At 39.4% G+C, this 11,944-nt stretch overlaps 1 protein-coding gene and 2 long non-coding RNA genes across 4 annotated transcripts in view; 2 read left to right on the top strand and 1 right to left on the bottom strand.

Moving 5' to 3' along the window:
- The first annotated feature begins 2,248 nt into the window (after nucleotides 1-2,248).
- LOC123747066 (uncharacterized) lies at nucleotides 2,249-9,553 on the top strand. Its single transcript, XR_006771620.2, has 3 exons — nucleotides 2,249-2,528; nucleotides 6,765-6,890; nucleotides 7,192-9,553. It is a non-coding gene; the product is annotated as an uncharacterized lncRNA (long non-coding RNA).
- Nucleotides 2,785-6,922, bottom strand: LOC123747065 (uncharacterized). Its single transcript, XR_006771619.2, has 2 exons — nucleotides 6,787-6,922; nucleotides 2,785-4,531 (listed from the first exon to the last, which is right to left on the bottom strand). It is a non-coding gene; the product is annotated as an uncharacterized lncRNA (long non-coding RNA).
- A 456-nt stretch (nucleotides 9,554-10,009) lies between the features above and the next one.
- The window catches only part of LOC123747064 (uncharacterized), a 36,392-nt gene continuing 34,457 nt past the window's right edge, over nucleotides 10,010-11,944 (top strand). For both annotated transcript variants that reach the window (XM_045729059.2, XM_045729060.2), the window contains exon 1: nucleotides 10,010-10,150. The gene's annotated coding sequence lies outside the window, so the exon portion shown is untranslated. The remainder of the gene's footprint in view (nucleotides 10,151-11,944) is intronic.

The raw sequence follows: 11,944 nt of genomic DNA, 5'->3' as shown, positions 1-11,944 counted from the left end.
TAGCTGGAATTTGGCATTTATGGCTTCAGCGGGTAGGCGGTTCCATGGGTTTATAGCTCTCTTGGTGGAAAAAAACCAATCTGTTTTCAGTCCTACTTGAGAGAACATACTCTCCAACACTATATCTGTGATTGTCCTGTTATCAGTGACTTCATACCAAATGGTATGAGGTATTTTGAGCTCTGTAATTACTTCATACACTCAGGAATATTGGAAGATATTCTTGTGCTGCACCCAGATTTTGCCAGTGGAGGCTAATAGATCAGCATTAAGTATTTTGTTCTCTCCTAATTCCATGTATGACTGGCCATCCTGTGAGGTGAGGATGTTGGGTGAGCTTGTAGCTGGTTTTTGATCTACACTGTGTGGTCCTTTATACAGAATAGGGAAGCAGCACATTGCTGTGTATACCTAAACATGTTTAAAAATACATTGTTTGAGAGGAGTTTTGTAGAAACTGGTAAGAGTAATTATAATATAATGTTTCCATGATTCAGTGCTTACCTCTTGTGAAAATTGCTTAGAGTTGTTTAGTCAGAGTTGATTTGTTTTTTGTATTGAGGCTGGTATTTTCTAAATTGATTCCATGTACAGTATGTCTAACCATCCTGTGAGATGGGAGTATTAGATAAACTTATAGCTAGTTTTTTATCTACACTGTGTAATATTCCATATAGAATAGGGTAGCAGCACATTGCTGTGTATACCTAATCTTCTTAATAAAAAAAAATCAGTAATAAAGATTTTGAATTATAGTTTGTATTATTACAAATACAGTACTGTATTATCCTTATTAAATCATGTTGACCATGGATCATTAAGATCTCATGTTGATATGTAATACAAGTCATATTTCTTTTGAACTGCTAATCCATGCTAATCACTCATTAAATTGTGCATTATGTCTCAATTTTTCACTTCCTTGGATATACTGTACAGTACAAAAAGATAGGATAAAAATAAACCAGTAATATTTCTTTCATTATATTTTTCATTTAAATAACTGCATCAATATTTTTACAGCTGACAGGATTTGTTTTCCCATACAGGTGCATTATTTGTTAAAAAAAATTTGGTTTATTGTTACACACAATGGTGCTACATAGCCTTCCCAGCTTGGTGCCTTCTTTTAATACTTACTGATTAAAAAATAAATAATAAATACATTTTATTCAGGAAAAGTACATACAGTTGATTTACAAACATAATGATGGATTTATAGGCAGAGCTAGTACATACAATACCTAAAGCCACTAATACTCATAGCATTTCGGGCAAGGTGTGGGGGGGAAAAAAAAAAAACAGACTAAAACTTAATAGTAATCGGGATTAGGTATAAATTGTGTTGAAAGAAGGAATAAAAAATACAAAAAGGGGGTTAACATAGCATAAATCGGCAATTGCACATGTTGGTGAACAGCGTTGTTTAAAAAATAGGAAGACATGGGTTGACATTTAGGAGGTAAGTTAGGTTACATGGAGTTAATTTGGCAGTACTTGGTTTAACTCTTAAACTGGTTGAGAGAGGTACAGCCTTTGACATGATTCAGGAGGTCATTCCACATTCTGGGTCCCTTGATTTGTAGAGCACTTCTAGTTTGGTTACACACAGCCAAATTGAGTAACAGGAAGAGGTCTTGGACACAAATTTGTTCCATGCTAAATGTAGAGGAATCAGCTGAGTATTCCTCAAATAAAATAAGTTGCCTCAGCTTATAAGGTAAATAAAATAAGCATTTCTCAAATAAGTAGCTGCCTCACCTCACTGCTACATAGCCTTCCCGGCATGGTGCCTTCTTTTGATAATTACTTGTTCCACACCCAAATTGTATAACAGGAAGAGGTCTTGGACCCCTACTTCCCTCTCTCTTTTTTAATAATCTATATAGTCATAATTATAGCTTTAAGTATTCAATGAATAAAGTTTGACATTTTTACCCTTTTCTTTACCTAACATCATTTGTGCAGCATATTTTTATTTTATGTCTCACCCAGATTTAATTTCAAAATAAAACCAAACTAAATAAATTAGAAATGGGTATGTATAGCTAAGGTACACCCTTACTACTAGGTGAACAGGCGCATTTGGTGATAGTAAATGATCCCATCAGGCAGGGCTCATCACCTTCTCTCATATTTCATGTTCACCAGTGTTTATTTACTTAATAACTACTGGTATAATATCTTGCTATTATAAAACTAATTCTACTATCATCAAACACTTATTTACTTCAAGTTTCAAGCAGAGAATGCATATATAACTAACACGAAGGATTCCTCTTCACTAGATTCACCAGCTATAATATTTTGGTCATGTTCCAATATCATAAATCGATCCCAGTGTTATGTAGTAGAGAAAAAATGACTTATATCCAGTTTACGTAAAGCTACGAGTGGTCGAAACCACACTTAAATCCAGGAATGAACTTACGAAGGTTTTTCCACTTAGGGTAGTTAATTGAATACGGACGTAGCCGCCACGAAGGCGCTAAGACGGAAAACGCTCTTAGCTAAGAGGAAAAACCTTCGTAAGTACCTTCCTGAATCCGGCCCCAGGTCGTGTAACTTTTTGCACATCCTAGTCCATGGGTTAAGGTGCACATCTGTGGTTATCCACAACATTGGTTCGATCGTGCTGTCCTGCTCTAAAGATTATATCATTGATTTATCACATTGTGTACAATATCTTTATACATTTAATATTTTTTATGTTCGACATACAATACTGTGGTGTAAATACTTTCTAATGAAAGGATTCTAAATGGGAAATTGTAAACAACGCCACACCTTAGGGATGGCATGTGACTGAAAGCTTTATTGTACAGATTTTAATGGACAACAAGATCCACAGCATTCACCCTTTATTTGTGCACATGATAGGACATACATTTGTGCATAATTTGATGCAGAAATCCCATGGAAAAAGCACTGTTTGAATTTTTTAGTAATATTAATTTAAAATTATCAGTCTTGGAGGAATTCTGCATTATCTAGATGCCAAATTCATTGTACAGGTCACTGGCTAGATTAAAATCCCTATCTTGGACCAGGTTCCCATGTAGTACAAAATCCACTGAATTTATATTCAATATAGTATTGTATAGTGAATATTCTTTGCTTGAGCCAGTGAGCCCAACCACCTTACTGATACATCTCAGCGTAATACTGTAATGGGAAGGAGAGATACTGTATACAGTATAGTAACGGGAGGAACACGCAGTCAACAAGGTAGTACCGATAAAATCCTGATATACCATATAATTCAACATGACAAATGCACTATTGAAAGGAGAAGATAATTATATATTATGGTAAAAGGTTTACTATGAAATACAAAAGTACATATTTAACAATAATACATATGGCCTGCATTAATATATATGTTTTATACACTAAGTATAGTACTGTATAAACTGTTATACATACTGTACTTACAACCTGTAACTATATTTTAGAAATTCTAAATTCTGATACAGTCAAAATAAGAAATTAAGGAATGATATGTTTCCTTTGTAACCATAAAACAACTACTTTGCATAACTAAGCAAAATGGAAGAGGAGGCAGTCCTAAAAGAGGAATTAACAATTTACTGTAGAATCTGTTTTTATCTCCCTGAACGCCCCTCTGATGAAGTAACCACAACTGAAACCTATTCAGGTAGCCCTATCTTAACATGCTCTTCTGATTTGTCCTCTTTCCTTTATGTCTAAGAATTATTAGCCAGCAGTAACTGGTTGGAGTTAATGTAATTTCATGATCAAAAAGATATTATGCAGTTGATGTCACCTCGAAGAAAACTATAAAATCAGTGCTAGTGACTGATAACTTTGCCTGTCATCCGATCAGGTGACAGCCTGGCTCTACTGAATGGACAGTACTGTACTCCAAAAGTCTCCCTTCCCCCATACTGACTGCCTACCATTCCACTCCCAATTCCCTTTCACTCTTCTATTTCTAATGTGGTGATCAAGTCTTCCTTTTATGTCTAATATGGAGGCTATCTACTGTACTAATGTGGTTGTCACTCGAGGATCAACTCGTATGGTACTTCATATTCCAGGATATTTCAAGCTTTGACCTTCATGCTATTGCCTTTTACACTGGCATGAATGACATGATAATGTTATGGGACAATACAAATTTGTCCATTTGTTAAAGAAAAAAAAGACAAGCTGCTTACAAGAAACTTTTGGATGGGAAGTATAACACAAGAATTATATAGTGCAGGCTACACAAATTAAAAGATTAACAAACCAAGCCATTTTGTAACTCATGCACATCATCAAATGTTGGCACTGTTCCATATTGCACATCATAATACAAACCTGGCACCATTAGCTAGTTTATTAAAACTAAAATTGTCACTGTCATTCAGCAGTACAATTTTAATACAAGTATGGTGAGGCAATTATACATTTCCATTCAACCAAAAACAATCGATAATATAGAACTGTTTATATATTGGACCATGGAGGTGTCATTGGCTGTGGGTTTTGAAGGTAGGACATCACAACTGCAGAAATGGACAACCTGAAATGTTAATATAATTAGTAAATTATTTGTGACAAGCAAATAAAAGTATATTTGTTTAATTATGATAATTTACTTTGAAAATCAGAACTATTAGCCAGTAACAATGGGTTGGATTAATGTAATTTAAATTACATTCAATAACAAAAGACAATTATGCAAGTGTTGTCACCCTTAGGAAAATCATGAAGTCAATGCTATAGTGACTGACAAGTAAGCTCAGAAAACTGCTGACAGGGCTCTCCCAAAAATAACAAATCAGAGCAGGAGAGATTGTTGAAACACGGAATACAGAGGACATACTCAGCACACAAACACAATAAAGTACATAAATTATTGGGACCATTTGAAGCTCCCAAAATGTACTCTGGAAAGGAGACAAGAGAGGTATCATGTACTGTATACATGGACTGAACTCCAGGTCCAAAATTTGCACAGTATTATAACATAGTGGAGCGAACAATATGGTAGGAAATGCAGAATAGCGCAAGTGAAGAAAAAATGTGCCACAGAAACAGTCATAGAACACTGTATGAATATCCAGGTCCAAAATTTGCACAATATTATAACAGATGCTATACCGATGATGATACTTTTCAAAACGCTTGTGCTCTCTAGAGTGGAGTACTGCTGCACAATGACAGCCCCTTTCAAAGCTGGAGAAATTGCTGACCTGGAGAGTGTGCAGAGATCCTTTACTGCTAGAATCCACTCAGTAAAACATCTAAACTATTGGGACCGACTAAAGAGCCTAAATCTGTACTCCCTTGAGCGCAGGCGGGAGAGATACATAATAATTTACACGTGGAAAATATTAGAGGGGCTGGTCCCAAACCTGCACACAGAAATAACATCACATGAGACCAGAAGACATGGAAGGATGTGCAGAATACCCCCGTTGAAAAGCGGAGGTGCAACAAGTACTCCGAGAGAGAACTATCAACATCAGAGGCCCGAGACTGTTCAACACGCTTCCGCTACACATAAGGGGCATAACTGGCCGACCCCTCACAGTGTTCAAGAGAGAACTGGATAAGCACCTCCAAAGGATACCTGATCAACCAGGCTGTGACTCATACGTCAGGCTGCGAGCAGCCGCGTCCAACAGCCTGGTTGATCAGTTCAGCAACCAAGAGGCCTGGTCGACGACCGGGCCGCGGGGACGCTAAGCCCCGGAAGCACCTCAAGGTAACCTCAAGGTAAGGTAAGGTAGTGGAGCGAACAATATGGTAGGAAATGCAGAATAGCGCAAGTGAAGAATAAAGGTGCCACAGGAACAATCATAGAACACTGTATGAATATCAAAGGACCACGGCTCCTTAATATCCTCACAGCAAATAAAATAAGTATGGCTGGAACAAAAGTATTTCTTCAAGAAAAAATTAGAGTTTCCTGCAAGAAGTGCTGGACTAACTAGATTGTAAGTGGGAATATGGCCCTGCAGGCCACTCCAAGCAACAGTCTACTGGACCAAGATCTTGCACGTCATGCCTGGCCCAGGCCAGGCTAGGAGAAAAGAAATCCCAGAACCCCCTTATCCAGGTACAAATCCAGATCCAGGTAATGAAATGCCCTTTTCAGGCATGTAGTCAATCGCTCACCTCCCACGTCCTGTTCTCTTCCATATAGAATATTTGGGGGTTCCATTTGGCTCAACGAGCGGGGATGGCATGCTAGCTGGGACTTTAGGTGACCTGACCCACCATATGATGGTGGTCAGGCACATCATGGTTCAACCTGTCCTCTTGAAAATAACGTCGCTTTTCGTTCGAATGCATGCTATATCCAAAAATGAACGTAATTTGAAATGAAATTGGCTCACGAAAGTGACATACTGTCGCGTTTTCTCTAAGTCCTCTGGCTTACTTGGAAAGGTTAGGAGAGGAAACTTTCATTTAACGTTTTTCATAGCTTTTGAAACTTGAGGACAATTTCCTGCCCTCCTAACCTACGAGAGGACCCTTAACTTACTGTTTTGAAACAAAATCCAAAATTTATTTTAATTTTTTTATTTTTAAATTACGTCCATTTTTGGCCATATGGGCAAACGACCAAATTCAGACGTAATTTGTAAGAGGACAGGTTGCACAGTTAGGGTATTTACCCCGTCGCAATGTTTATTTGCCTTAGTACACCAGGTTTTGGCCTTGTGTAAAGTAAAGTATATGTTAAAATGTGACATGCTAAGAGGACAGGTTGTACCTTTATGGGTTTAGTAATATACAAATTTCAGAAGAAAACAAGATAAACCTTACATGAAGCTGCTGAGCATTTGTTTCGTATCGTCATTGACTCTCGAGTTGGCAAAGCTGATGCAGGAGCAGTATAGCGCAACCCAAGCACACCACTTCAACTGCAAGTAAGAAATAATGAGTTCACTATAGAGTATCATTTATAACAACAATGTCTAAAATTTCTATAATCATAGTTTTAATAATACAGTATTTGGAGGATTAAAATTCATAAAGTGAGTAGAAATCACATTCCTCAATATAAGTATTATAAGATTAAAACCCTAAATAAGAAAATGATCCAATATAAAGTCTGATATTATTTACTTAAAACATGTACTGTACTATATATGTGAAAATTAAGCATTGAATACTGTATAATTAAACATCTTTTTCTGGTAGGCCCTTGATTTACCCATCTTCCACCAGATGACAGCCCTGAGGTTACCTGAGGTTTCAATCAACTTGCCTAAAAGGTCAACACTTCAAAAACGAAGGGTGAACAGGAGCACTGTCCAGAGCGAACGATGCACTAGAACCCCTACCCCAGCCAGGAACCAGGAGATATGGATCTACACATGGCCCAAAGCTGGATCCGAAGAACTCAACTGAAGCAGACTGAGGCTAAAATACTGCACTGCCAGCTATCAAAGATTGATCTACCTTCCCTTCCCGCCCAACCACTTGGGCTAGACAGTAGAGCAAAGGCCCATTTTTTTGCAAGCCGGTTTTCAATCCCCGACTGTCCAAGTGGTTGGGCACAATTTCGTCCCCATGTCCCATCAAAAATCCTTATATTGATCCCTTCCAAATGCTATATAGTTATAATGATTTAGTGATTTCTCCTAATAATTCCCTTCCCTTCCCTTTCCCTCCAGAAAGTAGAAAGGGTGTAAAAAGAGAGGCAAACCGCAAGGAATACAACTAAGAAGATTCCTGATGATCTAGAACTGCACGCTGGAAAGCACGACAGGCTGCATATAGTGTAAATATGCAACCACATCCCACAGCAGCAGCTCAAACAACTAGAGCAATGCTATCAAGGCAATCTTTGAAGACAACACAAATGGTGAAACCAGCTGGGAAGAACCCTGCTCTAAACATAATTACACCTGATCAACCAGGCTGTGACTCATACGTCAGGCTGCGAGCAGCCGCATCCAACAGCCTGGTTGATCAGTCCGGCAACCAGGAGGCCTGGTCGACAACCGGGCCGCGGGGACGCTAAGCCCCGGAAGCACCTCAAGGTAACACTGAGAAGAGCTCCAGAGTTGCACAAAAATGGAGACCCTATGCCAAATGGATCTAAAATTTGTGGTCCAACATGATCTATTACAGTATGTACTCATCATTTTGACAATGGCATATGATAGAGCAATCATTGGCAAACAATTCCATTTAAAAATCATAATTACAGTACAGTATATGACAATTATTGGTGGTCCCAACATAACATAATGACCAGGATTTACACAAACTCAACCATTCTTGACATAAATCCCAGTAAATTGAGGGTACCGGTAGTATAGTCGAGTTCGTTCTTGACTCGCAATCTAGAATTCTGGGTTCAAATCCCAGGCAAGATAGAAATGGCGGGTGTGTATCCTATCACCTAATGTACCTGTTCACCTAGCAGTAAACAGGTACTCGGAAATTAAACAACTGTTGTGGGTAGGATGATATAAATACTGTACTTTGTAAAGAAAACCAGATACAGTACTGTAATAACAAAATATATTTAAATTAAGATTATAGTGCATTTTAAAATCTGGTTATGTGGTCGCTGATGGAGAGTTTCCATAAATACGTAACTAACATGAAACTGGCCGCTAACAGTTTCATGTCAATGGCTGCTTCGGCCAGCTGCATTTAGTTCAATAAACATTTCTGTATATTACCTGTTGATGGTTTTAACAGTTCTTCACACACAGCCTGGCCTTTATACGGGTCATGAAAGGTCTACCAGAACCTAGTGAGTTACTTGAAACACCTAACATTTTTATGCAAACTTTGTACAAAATTATTAATTACTACTATACACTGATAACACAACTGTTGTTTTCCAATAGTTGTGTTAGTCCTACATTGCTTTTTTATCACTAGTAAAACGGTCTGTAATAATGTGTCACCCTGTACACATGACTGTTCACCAATGGATTGGAAAATTTACCTAACCTTACCCAGGCTAACTCAAACCAACCAAGCCTAACACAGCCTAATCTTGGCTAATACATCCTAACGTATCAAACTTTATGGATGGTACTTTTTGGACATGAAATAATTCGACGATGCTCGTTTTCCCGTTTGTTAAAACCGTATACACTATACTGTTATGGTAGGATGTATTAGCTTAGGTTAAGCTGTACTGGACTCCATTGGTTTGGGTTAGGTTGATTCTTGGTTTGGTTAGTTTAGGTTGGGTTGAGCTAGGTTATCTTGAGATGATTTCGGGGCTTAGCGTCCCCGCGGCCCGGTCCTCGATCAGGCCTCCTTTTTTGTTACACCCCCACCAGGAAGCAGCCCGTAGCAACTGTAACTCCCAGGTACCTATTTACTGCTAGGTAACAGGGGCATCAGGATGAAAAACATTTTGCCCATTTGTCTCTGCCTTCACCGGGGATCGAACCCGGAAACCCTAGGTTAGATAGGTTTTAATATTTGTTTGCGAGTCATCGTGTATGTGGTATGACTTGTATCTGATTTAATATGGTCTTATCTGTCAAAACTAAAAATTAAGTAAAAATCTTATATACCTTCTTGTATATAAATAAATAAATTGAGCTTTGTTTAACCCTCGCCATTTCTTTTCAAACTCCAAACAAAATGGGAGTAAAAAATCATTTCAACAAGGCTAGTTTTCTGATAAAAATGTACTACTAAGTTAGACTTGGTTATGTTATATGGATTAGGTTGTTTTATCATTAATCATTATCGTTTTAAGTCTGCTAACTAAGCATCTTGTATACGTAATGACCTATACCCCCTACAGCAAAAATACCGAACTATAATACCCTAAATCCCACCCATATAGGTGTACAGACAAGTAATTCTTTAAACATCACACCAAAGCATTGTACAGAGACAAGAAAACCCATGCCTATATAAGAATGAATTGTCCATATGACCACCTACTAACTTCCTCCCCCACACACACACAGATCCTCATCATTACACAATAATATCTTGCACTACAATATCCCCCCTACATTCACTTACCTAACAATCTTATCCACTCTAAGTGGGTCAGAGCTGTTGTTTGACGTCTGCATTTTGAGTGGGAATGTTGCTGGCGAGCTGCTCCTGTATGTCGTCTGCTGGTCCACAACAGTGCTGGTGGAGGCCGAGGGTTCCGGGCCACGGGGACCTCGGTTGCCAGATCCAAACTGCGGTAAGTACCGAATTTGTAATAAGAGTAATATATATATATTATATATAATGTATATATTGTTAAATATGACCGAAAAGGTAAGATTAATAATTCTACCACGAATTTTCTCAATATTTCTTATGTTTCTTTTTTACTGTGGATGGTAATTGAAAAATCAATTCTCCAAAATTCATTTTTATTTCTAGTCTGACGCGAGGCTTAAACGCGTTTCGTAATAACTTGTTACATTTTCAGAGGCTTTAGTTTATACACACACAACTGTAACCTGAGAACACTAAACAGAGTTTTACTTATGCTAACATTAAACAGCTTGTCTTATATACTCGCATTTGGGTGAGGTGATGTGTTGTAACAGTTTTGGAAGAGGTAAACAAACTTTTGACCAATGCAGAACATGGAACAATGGGTATAAATTGGATAAATGAGAGGGAAGAATGGAACTGCAAAGGGCCTATTGACCCATACTTCCTCTTGATGCTTCTATATTGGTACGGAGTCTTGAAGTGGGTAGAATATAGTTGTGCATCAATTGGCTGTTGATTGCTGGTGTTGACTTCTTGATGTGTAGTGCCTCACAGATGTCAAGCTGCCTGCTATCGCTGTATCTATCGATGATTTCTGTGTTGTTTGTTAAGACTTCTCTGGTGATGGCCTGGTTGTGGGAAGAGATATGTTTCTTAATGGAGCCCTGTTGCTTATGCATTGTTAATCGCCTGGAAAGAGATGTTGTTGTCTTGCCTATATACTGAGTTCTTTGAGGCTTACAGTCCCCAAGTGGGCATTCGAAGGTATAGACGACGTTAGTCTCCTTTAAGGCGTTCTGCTTTGTGTCAGGAGAGTTTTTCATGAGTAGGTTGGCTGTTTTTTTGGTTCTATAGTAAATTGTCAATTGTATCTTCTGATTTTTGTCTGTAGGGATAACGTTCCTATTAACAATATCTTTCAGGACCCTTTCCTCCGTTTTATGAGCTGTGGAAAAGAAGTTCCTGTAAAATAGTCTAATAGGGGGTACAGGTGTTGTGTTAGTTGACTCTTCAGAGGTTGCATGGTGTTTCACCTTCCTTTTTATGATGTCTTCAACGAAACCATTGGAGAAGCCGTTGTTGACTAGGACCTGCCTTACCCTACAGAGTTCTTCATCGACTTGCTTCCATCCTGAGCTGTGGCTTAGAGCACGGTCAACATAAGCGTAGACAACATTCCCCTTGTACTTGTCTAGGCAGCCAACCCTATGCCCTACCAAGAACCCACCCGGAGCCCGCCAGCTGAGTGAACCGGGGCCCGCCAGTTGAATGAACTGGAACCCATCAGTTGAGTACCTGGAGCCTGCCCCGAGCCCGACCAAGAACCCACCCAGAGCCCTACCGAGAACCCACCCAGAGCCCTACCGAGAACCCACCCAGAGCCCTACCGAGAACCCACCCCGATCCCTACAGAGAACCTACCCCAAGCCCTACAGAGAACCCACCCTGAGCCCGATCAAGAACCTACCCCGAGCCCTACAGAGGTACCCCAAGCCCGAGCGCCCACCCCGAGCTTGACAACCGAGAGCCAACCCTAAGCCCTACCAAGAACCCACCCCCAAGCCTTACCAAGAACCCAGCCCCAAGACCTACCAAGAACCCACCCCCAAGCCCTACCAAGAACCCACCCGAAGCCGGACAGACACCCACCCGGAGCCCGAACAGTCAAACACCCAGAGCCCGCCAGCTTAGTAAACCGGAGCCCGCCAGTTGAGTGAACCGGAGCCCGCCAGTTGAGTGAACTGGAACCCGTCAGTTGAGTACCTGGAGC

The sequence above is a fragment of the Procambarus clarkii genome, chromosome 87, assembly GCF_040958095.1.
Source record: "Procambarus clarkii isolate CNS0578487 chromosome 87, FALCON_Pclarkii_2.0, whole genome shotgun sequence".
NCBI lineage: Eukaryota > Metazoa > Arthropoda > Malacostraca > Decapoda > Cambaridae > Procambarus > Procambarus clarkii.
The sequence above is the reverse complement of the archived record's forward strand: the minus strand, read 5'-3'. Positions and strand labels throughout refer to the sequence as shown.